General features: G+C 44.9%; 1 long non-coding RNA gene across 2 annotated transcripts; it reads left to right on the top strand.

The window, feature by feature from the left end:
- The first annotated feature begins 309 nt into the window (after positions 1-309).
- Positions 310-2,945, top strand: LOC120786713. Of its 2 annotated transcripts, none has more exons than XR_005706750.1 (3): positions 310-416; positions 2,333-2,528; positions 2,617-2,945. It is a non-coding gene; the product is annotated as an uncharacterized LOC120786713 (long non-coding RNA). The 2 variants fall into 2 exon arrangements; XR_005706749.1 differs by having other exon boundaries at positions 312-416; positions 2,333-2,479.
- Positions 2,946-10,469: the final 7,524 nt, after the last annotated feature.

Raw genomic sequence — 10,469 nt, 5'->3', positions numbered from 1 at the left:
TCGACATCCTCCGAAATGACCTTAAAGTCGAATAAACACCTCTCTGCAACTGTTTCCACAAACACTGGGAGTTATAAGCTTCATGAGGGAGGATTTAATGCAGGACTGTTGTATTAGACTGCATTAGTTTTAATGCTAAGTGTTCCTAAGTGTGAGCCTAGGTCAGCAGAAAGACTGGAGGCAGAGGGAGGCTGCCTCCGGTCTTCATCATCATACTTTAACCGAGCACAGCATTTTCCAGGCAGAGCAATGAAGTCACACTTGCATTAGGTGATTGGCATCAGCTGCTTCATTTGTGTTTCACAGTCGGTGGCTCACAAACACACAGCTGTTTGGCAACCAGTCGACTGGTGAGGGCCAATCATATTCATGCAGGTGCACGGCGTGGCCATAACCTGACACCTGCTACTCTTAAGGTACAGTAACATTAAATTTCCATCCGACGGAATTGCCCTTCGCTCGTCCTTGAAAAAAGGACATGATGTCAGGTTCCTGATACGGGCTATAAATAACTACTCATCAGGGAGATTACAAATTGCAAACAGTGTGCGAGAGCGACGCCGCAGTTCGTAGTCTTTAGTAGTGTGCTAATGCGCTAAATAAGGCGATGAAACGCACCAGATTGGTAACTTCTCCATTTGCAACCGGGCATATCTGCTCGAAACACGTTGAACAATGGAAACGCACACTTGAATTCCTCCGTCATCAAGGCTTCGATAGAAGTGAGTTGGAAATATTCCTATAGATATTCCTCCAGGTATTAATAGGAAGTGCAGTGTGACCATGCTTTTGCTTTGCCGAAACATTCATGACAATGTTGTCTGCCGCCGCAGCAACTGCCTTTGTCATGTGCTAACCTTTGGTGTCGCTGATTCAACCAAGATTTAACGTGTTCGCGTTTGTCAGAGCGGGATTAGTTCTCCGGGCAGAATCCTCGCTGCTGCTCAGACTGCTGGAGAGTCTCCTGAAGGAGCAGAGCCCTCTCCACCAAATCTAACTGTATAACCATTTGCTATAAACGGTTAAATGCCTTAATGCAAGTGTTTGAATTTAAAAGCATTTGAGGAAACCGATATATCAAAAAAAAAAAAGGAACCAAGACAATGTGTGGTTTCGGGGGCATTAATTAAGCTTCTTTGACACAGAGCAGCTGGCGCGAGTGACTTCATGCAGCCACTCAAATATCCTGTTTTGCGTTCTATTGTAACTGATAGGCTTGCAGCTTTCCTATTGTCTTTATGCTACGTGAGGCCTTCACACATCCGCAGACCGTGTTTGCACTCGATGCACAGATACTGAACTATCTTCTCGCCTGTGTCCGGGTTTGACAGCAAACAAATGAATTTCCTTAAGCATCACTTTGTCCCTCTTAAAGGAAAACTCACTCGCTTCGCCGTAGGTCTTAATGCTCCTCACAAGTCATTTTGTGATCAGGTGCGGTAATCGCCCCCTCCGCTGTGTTTCCCAGGATGCCTCTGGACGGCACCAAAAGAACAGGCACGGACTCGATGCATCCACCTGTTGGCTGCACTTCAGTGAAATGTCTCCAAACAACCATCATCTGAATTGTGCGAGATCAGGGGTTGTAGAAAAGAGGACAATGTTCAGCAGTTCATGTTTGAGCATGAAACCTGACGACGTTAACACATCCAAAACTACATCTTAAAAAAACGCGTGCCAGGGTGTTTTTTTGTGTGTCTATGTGTTTGTGTGTTTTCCCCATTGCACGTGTGTCGGTACGTGTGCGACTGATCACTTTGAAGCCGGTCTCTCTGATTCTTGGCAGGAAGCGAGTGTCAGAAGCTCTCGGTCATAAAACTGCTTTTGGTCACTCTCCCAGAGTGCACTGGGAGGGGGGAGAGGACAGAGAAATCTCTGTGTCATCGCCCCATGGCACGGGATGTGAGGAGATCGCCGGGAATGTCAATAATCGCTTGAACCGGGGGCGAGCTGCCGCCTGCTCCCAGTGCTACAGAACCACCTGAATATCCATTCAAGAGAAAATAAAATACAAATCATGGCTTTTTCGTTTTTCAAAATAAAGCAATGACACCTACTTTATAAAGACTATGGCCTTTTGTCTCTCTAACATGAGTAATAAAGGGCTTCATTCCAAAATGGTTCCAATTGAACTTTATACGACCGTAAAATGGTTATAAAACAAGGCATATGTGAGAAAACTGCCAAAATGAAAAACACATGAGAGTAAACTAATAGGTAAAATGAGGATAAAACCACTGTCACCTATGGAGTAATTACCTGTTTTATGACTACATTCAATTTTGAAAATTCTGAATTCAAAGGTGTGTTTCGTTTTGTTTTTTCCGCACAGGTGTCCACCATGTGAAAACCAGGGCTGGATTGGTACCTCACACAAGAAGTGGGACCACCGTAGGTCTAGATTTATCATTAAGTGTTGGATTTCCCCTGTCGATAGCACCACTGTAACAACAGACGGATGGTCTGGCCCTGTCGCGCTGTAATTACACACGCTTGACAACGTAGATTGACAACGAGCTGGTTACAAGGTTACGTGCTGGTCATTTCTATTTCTCCTTGTCTTGTTACTGACACTAAACACTCTGCTTATGTTGTTTTACTTTTACCTTTCTCAAGCTTCGATCACAGTGAGGTTTGCAGTGGACGCGGGCCAGATGTGTGTTGCACCAAAAAACTGTAGGAGAAAACGCCAGCAGACCGCGCTGACCGGTCCCCATGTGGTACGGCGTGAGCGTAACCCCTCACGGCACAACTGTATAGCCAGCTTTAATTTGACATTAAAAACCAAAAGCACATGCCTCTTCATGTGTGATCGTATTTTTTGATCCTACCTGTCAGCGGTTTAAATTACACACTTTTGCTAGAACATACAACCAGTTGATATCAACCAATTTTTCAATTTCTTACAAGTCAAAAGAAAAAAAAACTTTTATTAAATTGGAAAATATATATATAATTCACAAAAACTGTATCAAGACAATTAATATAATAAAGTGAATTATGAAAAGTGGCGTCGGGCCTAAGGCGTGTGACATTTTCATAGACTCACTTTAGGTGAGGAGTGCGGATCCAAGAACATTTCCTTCAATAAAATTTACAAATAAACACAGTATCAGAATTAAGCCTTCACTGGTAAAGTCACAAGACAACATTTTATTGATTTACAAGGAGAAAAGACTTTTTCTTTAACACTTGATCCATCTTAAAAATTGATTGAGTTGTCAAAATCGCTGTCTGTTCATTTTATCTGCTGTGGAACTTGCGGCTCAGCGTTCTCCCATTGGGGTATATTTGTAGCTACAACACAATGTTCAAAGGCCTTTGTCCCTCATCCTATTGCTGCGGTCTGCGTCTCAGGGCTTGTGGACAAAAGGTGTCAAACGGAGTGTTGGACTTGGCCTGCCACGTCCTCCCGAGGCTGCTCCTAATCCTATTACCGTGGCCTGTGGAGGAGTATGGATCCCGGACTCTCCTTCATCCCAGCAACTATTAATTTCTATGGGGGCCCTGTGTGTTTACTCTCTGTATGTGTGCCTTTCTGTGTGTGTGTGTGTTCTTGTGTGTGTAATTGCATTGTAAGCGACTTCTTATCCACGTTGTCATAACGTGTTATCCAGTGATGCGGCTCAAGGTTTGCCGTCTTTTCGGGTTTGCCACGGGGCAGGTGGACATTTCAATCTCTCACTGCTGCCACAGTCGAGCACGACTGCAGCCACTTGATCCGTCTGTGGCGGATATCATATTGAAGAGTACGTGATGATCTAATGTGTGTGTGTGTGTGTGTGGGTGGGCGTTGTTAGGTACAGATGCAATATCTTACAGGATAAGGACATAAAGTAAATATGATATCTTCCCAAAATGTGGTAAACACTCACTTTATGCTTTTGCAGGTCAAATTGCTTGGATTCGATCATAATTTTGCATTTTATCATATCGTACAAGGTTCACATCACAATACACTTGGTAAATTGAACAATTCAAAAAGCCTTTTTTCAAAATCTGTTGTCGTCACACTCGTATGAAAACTGTTTTCGCAACAGTAGTAGAGTAAGATTGTGTCGCAAGTCTTAAATATTATAGTTTTATAAAGGTGAATGGTAGAAACCAAACTGAAAATGTACACATGAGGCAGATCATCCATGTAATTGAATATTGACACCACTGCGACGTATGAAGTCGAATCAGCCCCCCTTTCAAGAGAATCAGCTCTATCATAGGAGACAAACTTGTGATGTTGTGGAGAAAAGCCAATTCTAACTCAGCATTCATGAAATGGGGAGTGGTGGACAAAGCTGAACGTAAAAGGGAGAGCAAAACTTAAACCTGTGTAGTCAGTTTATGAATACCTGTAGATTAAATGCTAAAACGATATCTAATATTCATATATATTGAATTTAGCAGATTCTTACCTAAACTCGACCGGCAATAAGTGCACTCATGTTCAACTTGCAGCACTGCAAATTGAGGAATAATGATATAAATGCCAACAGAGGTTTGATTTGATTCCGTTCTTTCCGCAAAGACTCAGTTCATCGTCATCAATTCTGTAACAGCTCTATCGATGGAAATTCTAAAAAGCAATCATCAGATTTGGTCAATAATACATGAGCTCAAATAAAAATGTACCAAGGCAGAAGTTGCGAGAGCGGCATTTACTGTCAAAGATAAAACTGGGCCCTTACATGTCAGCATCTCACTGTGATCTATGTAACACCAACTGCAGACATACTAATCAAGGATTCTTTCTTTCCGTCTTTCTTAGCTCTGCAGACTCTCATCCTCCCACAAATTTTGCCAATGCAACAGGACTTTTACAGTGTGTCTTAGCTGTGTAAACGGTCAGTCAGTACGTAGTGGATCAGTGGAAAAAAGAAAAAAAAAAAAAGCACCTCAAGTGAAGTTGAATCAATATTTCAAACTTCTAAAATTGCTGATGTTGGCTCTCAAGTCTCGAATCCATTCATCACAGTACATCAGCGTCTAACGGCAAACGACAAAAGTGAAAGTTGACAAGGTCCAAAGCCACAGTGCCTAAACAGCAGACGAAACAGGATATATGATATAAAAGTTCTATAGTAAAGACATAAGGTGCAAGAACATTTAGAAAACGTGTTTTATACGTGTTGAGCAAAATATTGATCCGTTGCCCCTCTTCAGTCTGTCTGATTGTCTATGTGCAGTTTTGAGCTTAAAACGACTGGAATGAAATGTGGTCGAACGGCCTTTTGTTTTCGCTGGGTGTCGCTTATCTGGCTGAAGCGCAGGCCGCGGCCACACAGACAGACGCACACGCACACACAGCCGTCCACATCCTCTCAATGGCCGCATTTGCGTGTACATTGACCAGAGTCAATTGCCTGTCAAATGCTATGTGCGATTAGGCACCAGTGGGTATAAGGCCTAATGCAGGGGAGCCTCGCAAAGCCAGGACATTGAGGGGGCCCCACTGTGTGAGCCCTTCTCACTCCCCTTCACCCTATACGACCCCCCCTCCCTTTTTCATCTCACCGCCCCAGTTCAATGTTAATGTCCAGTGGTGTCCACTCTGCGGACGTCTCCCTCCCGGGCAGAAACCCGGAGAAGAAAGGGCGAAAAAGAGAAAGAAAACCAAACCTTCCCTCCTTCTTTTCTCACCCTGGCCTCCTCTTGTGTGCTGTCCAGCTGGCTGTGACCCTTGACCCCCTGACCCTCACTCCTGACCCCTGGACCCGTTCCCACGCCACGCCTTTTTGTGTCCACCTCGCCATGGCAACACCTTGGTCGCTGCTGCTGCCACGGTAACAGATGGACAGGGGCCTGGAAATAACTTCATTCAGCCCCGCCCAGAGGGTTGAGCGCCGTGGACAATCTGCCTGACCCCCCCCCCACCACCACATACATACACATACTTGGACACACACACACACACACACACCCAACCCAACTTTGACACCTCCTGTGCCAAATTCTAACACCCCAATCCTCTTGGATCCGTTCCCTCAGCAGGGGCCTGGGTATCAGGGCCTGATAGAGTCATTAACACAGAGATCCCAGATTCATCCTGGCATGTACACAGGACATACATGGGAATAAGAATAAGTTGCTGCTGTTGGCGGAGAAAAGCACAAAAAAAAAAACCACACACACACACACACACACACACACACACACACCCCAAAGTCACCCACATATCCCATTTCACACTGCTGGTATTTACGGTTCGGGGCGTAGGAGCGCTAACTTCATCACTGTGCTGTAATTATCTCCCTACTTCTTTTATCATCCCCATTGTTTTCTCACATCCTCCAATGAGAAAAGGGGCTGGGGGGAGAGTTGTAAAGACACAGAGCTGAGCAGCAGGGGATCTGTTTGCTAACTCGGAGACAAATGACGAACTGAATAGCATTGCTGAGGAGCTCAATAAGGTACAGCAGGAAAATGAACTGCAACAGTTTTGGTGCTAATCAGTAACTAACCTCCAAACAAGGTTGTGTGTGTTTTGTCCCCTTCTGTGGGGAACACCTCTCGGACAGAGACAGTGAATAGATTAAAGAGGAGTAGTGTAATTACTTGTGCTGAATGGGGTCCGCGCAGTGCAGAGGAAGAGAGGGTTTTAAGCTGTCGAAAACACACTTGTCTTTGTAAAGAGAACTCTGATCCTCTGGGGCTCATCTTGCACTCCCCGACGAGAGCAAACAAACAAGTAAACAAACAAAATGGCGGCCGCTGACAAAGAGCTTTCCTATCTAGTGGTTTTCAGGATGGTCTTCAAATTTGTCTCGGGTAATTTTGAGAAAAAAAAAAAAAAAAATTTATCCATGAACGAAATTTTTTTTTCAGGTTTCATGAAAATTTTTATTTGAAATGCCTCGAATGAATATTCGTGTGTTTTTTAGTTAGACCAACTGGGCTCACTGGGGAGCAGGTGTGGGGGGGGGGCAAAACCAGAAACCGCCAAAAGACTGACCATTGAGGCGAAATCACACAAGCGAAGCCACTTATTCAATTTTTGGGATTTCGTATCCCCCTTCCATCCCTGAATCCCACTATCTTTCTCTCTACTTTCACTCACCCCCTCACCCCTCCTGTGTCCAACACCCCCTCATCCTACCCTGCCCCCCCCCCCCTCCACTCTGCCTCTCGCCCAGTTCATTGTACCAAAGGAGATTTTCTCCATTGAGGCCCAGTCTCTTAGGTAACCCCAGCGCTGCATGAAATGAGGAGAGGGAGAGAGTGAGAGACAGGGAATGAGAGAAAGAGGGGAAGAGAGAGAGAGAGAGAGAGAGAGAGAGAGAGAGAGAGAGAGAGAGAGAGGGCGGGGAAATTGAGAGAGAGAGACAGGGCGAAGGAAATGTAAAGGCAGAGGGAGGGCCGGGCAGAAAGGGTTGAAGAAGGAGAGGGAGAAGGACGCAGGATCAGAGGAGGCAGAGGCGGAGAGAGTGAAAGATGGAGAAGTAGGACAAGTGCGGTCAGACGTCGACAGCGATGCAGCGAAAACTCGACCCAGAACTGAGGGAGGAAGAATGAGAGGCGAGGATGTCTACCGCACATGTAAGGATGAATCCTCTGTGGCTGAGAGGGACTGTATCACGTGCTTTTTTTCTGTAATTCTTGATCCAGATTTTAGGCCCCAAAGGGTCCAAATGCTGGGCACCTTTTGTCTTCTTGTCTTTTTCTTGGTTTTCTTTTTTTTCGCTTTGAGCTGATATTAACTGATGTAAATTTAGGTACTACACCATTTTTTCCACTTTTCAACAGGACAAGTCCTTGAAACGGGGTCCATTAGCCTGGGTGGAAGCAGTACCTAAAGAGAGGTGTATACCAGATGAGTTTAGGCCTTCAGGGATCAGGGATCCAGTCTAGAGTTTTTGTCAGGAAAACGGATTATACTGTTTTTGTTTGAATTAGATAATAGAATACACTTTTTTTTTTGTTTTTAACTAATGCGTATTAAACAGGGCTAGAAAACTTTATTGCAAAGTTTTTATCTATTACTGGAAAAAAAGTTTCAGCCATTGTGTCTTATTGGCATTCGTGGCATAAAGTATTTACTTCCATGTTCCTAAGAGAAGATAAAGAAGAGCAAAGTCAAATGTTCTCCAGTTTACTGACTATTAGGATATAAACACATACTTTTATTTCAGCAGTCAGACAACATGTAAGAGCTGTTTTTCTTTTCACTTTTTAAACTATGTGGTGGATTTTCTGGCTCCGTGATTTAACTGTAAACTTCGTTCTGAACTGAGACTTTAACTCTAAGGAAAGGACTCTCTGAATTGCTGCCATCCTTTGTGGCCATGCTGCTCTGCACCTCAATGGTGGGCACACAGCACATGGGGTTCCCATGAATAGGACAGGCCTCACCAAAGACCACATCATTTGGATACAGACGGGCTCCCACAGAAAGAGAAAACACCTCACGGAGCGAACCAGATAAAGAGAAAATGTTGCGTACACCAAATCAGATTAGGGCGAGTCAGAGCTTTACCTTTTTATTTTCAGGTTTTTTTTCCCCCCACCGCTACTCTGCCTCCAGCTCTGTTAAATTTACTACTGCTGCTGCTCATGAGTCTGATAATAATGCGCTCCACTGCTGCGCTGAGTTATCATCTCAGGCTTTTGTCTTCTTTGATCCGTGTGACCGTTGGGGGACCCACTTCTCCTTTTGTAGGGGGTCACATCGCTGGCTCCTTATGGACTGGCCTGCCCCCGGGTGGTGACCCCTTCGTTCATCATGGTGTCACCCACACAGAGAACAAGCATGAGTTAGAGCTTTCTCTCGCGCTCTCTCTCTCTCTTCTTTCTTTCTCTTTGCCTTCCCGCCCATTACTCTGTTCTACTCCGACCATCCTTTCCTTCTTGTCCATCCATACGCGCTAAGCTTAGGCAAGCTGGGGGCCAAATTCCATTATGAAGCTGAGTTTCAGCGAGTGGAGGAAATGATATTTGGACGGAAACTCACCATTCACTCTCTGATGTTTGTGAATTGAAGACAGACAGCAAACCTGTGCATCCGCCTGACCGTCCAAGTGTGTGTGAGTGTGTGACCGTACCTATGCCCGTAAGGAGGGTGGAGGTCCGGAGCTGATTGTCCAAACGCAATTCTTGCGTCTGCCTTTGTGAAACCAGGAGTTGTGGATGGACATCACGCCCCTGACCTCTGAAAATCAGCGAGGGACAGACCACCATGGATGGGCTAAAACTTGGTGGCTTTGTGGCTGGATGAGCAAGGAACTGTGAAAGACAAACAGTGAGGGAGGTATTGAATAGGGGAGAGTGTGTGTTTATGTAAATGTGAACCTGTAAGAACTTCTCTTGACATTTTTGGAAGTCAGCTCAACCTTTTCCCAAACAAGGCTACAATAGTTTCAAGTAGGGCCTGTAAGAGCTTTCTGTTCAAAGCTTTTGCCTTTAACGGAAAAACTTGATGTAAAACTGAACCTTATTTCTGCTCTTCCGGTCAATATTTAAAATAGTCTTCCTTTTACAGTCCAGTCACGGTTTACAAGACAGGCTGGTGGGTAATTAACATCCTCACTGGTTTGAAAACTAATGGCACCAAACAGAGACAACAGGTGGACAGCAGCCAAACTGGAAGCGAGGGGGATGTCAATCAATTTATTAGGTTATTCACACAACACAAATGAGTCGATGTCAAATTCTGAAACAGAACCCCAAACCCCAAAACAAAAAAAACCTCGTAAACCTGATCTTTCACAATGATGTTAACGTTCAGGAAGACAAAGGAACAAACAACCCAAATTCCAATGCCACTTAGTTTTGTACTTTTTTGTACATTTTTTTCTGCTCAGGTGCAAAGCCCAATGCTCATACAGGCCTGGCCCTGCAGATCAGGGATGTCCCACTTTGGAAAGGGGGTTAGAGTCTGTCTGTGGAGCAGAAAGGACTGAATAGCTCTCACCATGTTAAGTACAGTTGAATGTGTCCGGTTCGCACTTCAGCACCGGTGTCTAGCGAGGGTCTTGCTAAATTTGCACTGGAAGGGGTGAGAGTGACAGAAAAGGAAAATGAATGAGGGGAGGGAGGTTTGTGTGTGTGTGTGTGTGTGTGTGTGTGTGTGTGTGTGTGTGTGTGTACTCACCCTCTCCGTGTTTGCCCCTGTGAATTTGCCTCTGTGTGTGTTTTCCTGTGTTTGACAAAGTTCAGGGGGCCAGACTTGGAGAAAGGAAAAGGAAAATGAGAGAAAGTAAAGGACTTGAATGCGACGGAGAAAGAGGGAGAGAGACGGTGAGCGGGATGAAAAAGAAGGCAAAGATCTGACACAGAGAGAGGACGGAGAGGTGGCGTAAATTGGTGAGATTTATAGATTGAAGCTGCAGGAAGCGACAACTAAGTCTGGGAAATATGTATAGAGAAAGAGAAAGAGAGAGGGAGAGCGGGAGAGAGAGGGTGGGAGGGAGATCAAGAGCGAGGCTGCATTAATATGCTAATGGCCTGAGTGAATGCACAACAGGCCCACTGACCGGGCT

This window comes from Xiphias gladius, chromosome 24 (genome assembly GCF_016859285.1).
Source record: "Xiphias gladius isolate SHS-SW01 ecotype Sanya breed wild chromosome 24, ASM1685928v1, whole genome shotgun sequence".
NCBI classification, from domain to species: Eukaryota; Metazoa; Chordata; class Actinopteri; order Istiophoriformes; family Xiphiidae; genus Xiphias; species Xiphias gladius.
This window is presented reverse-complemented; position numbering and strand designations above follow the sequence as displayed.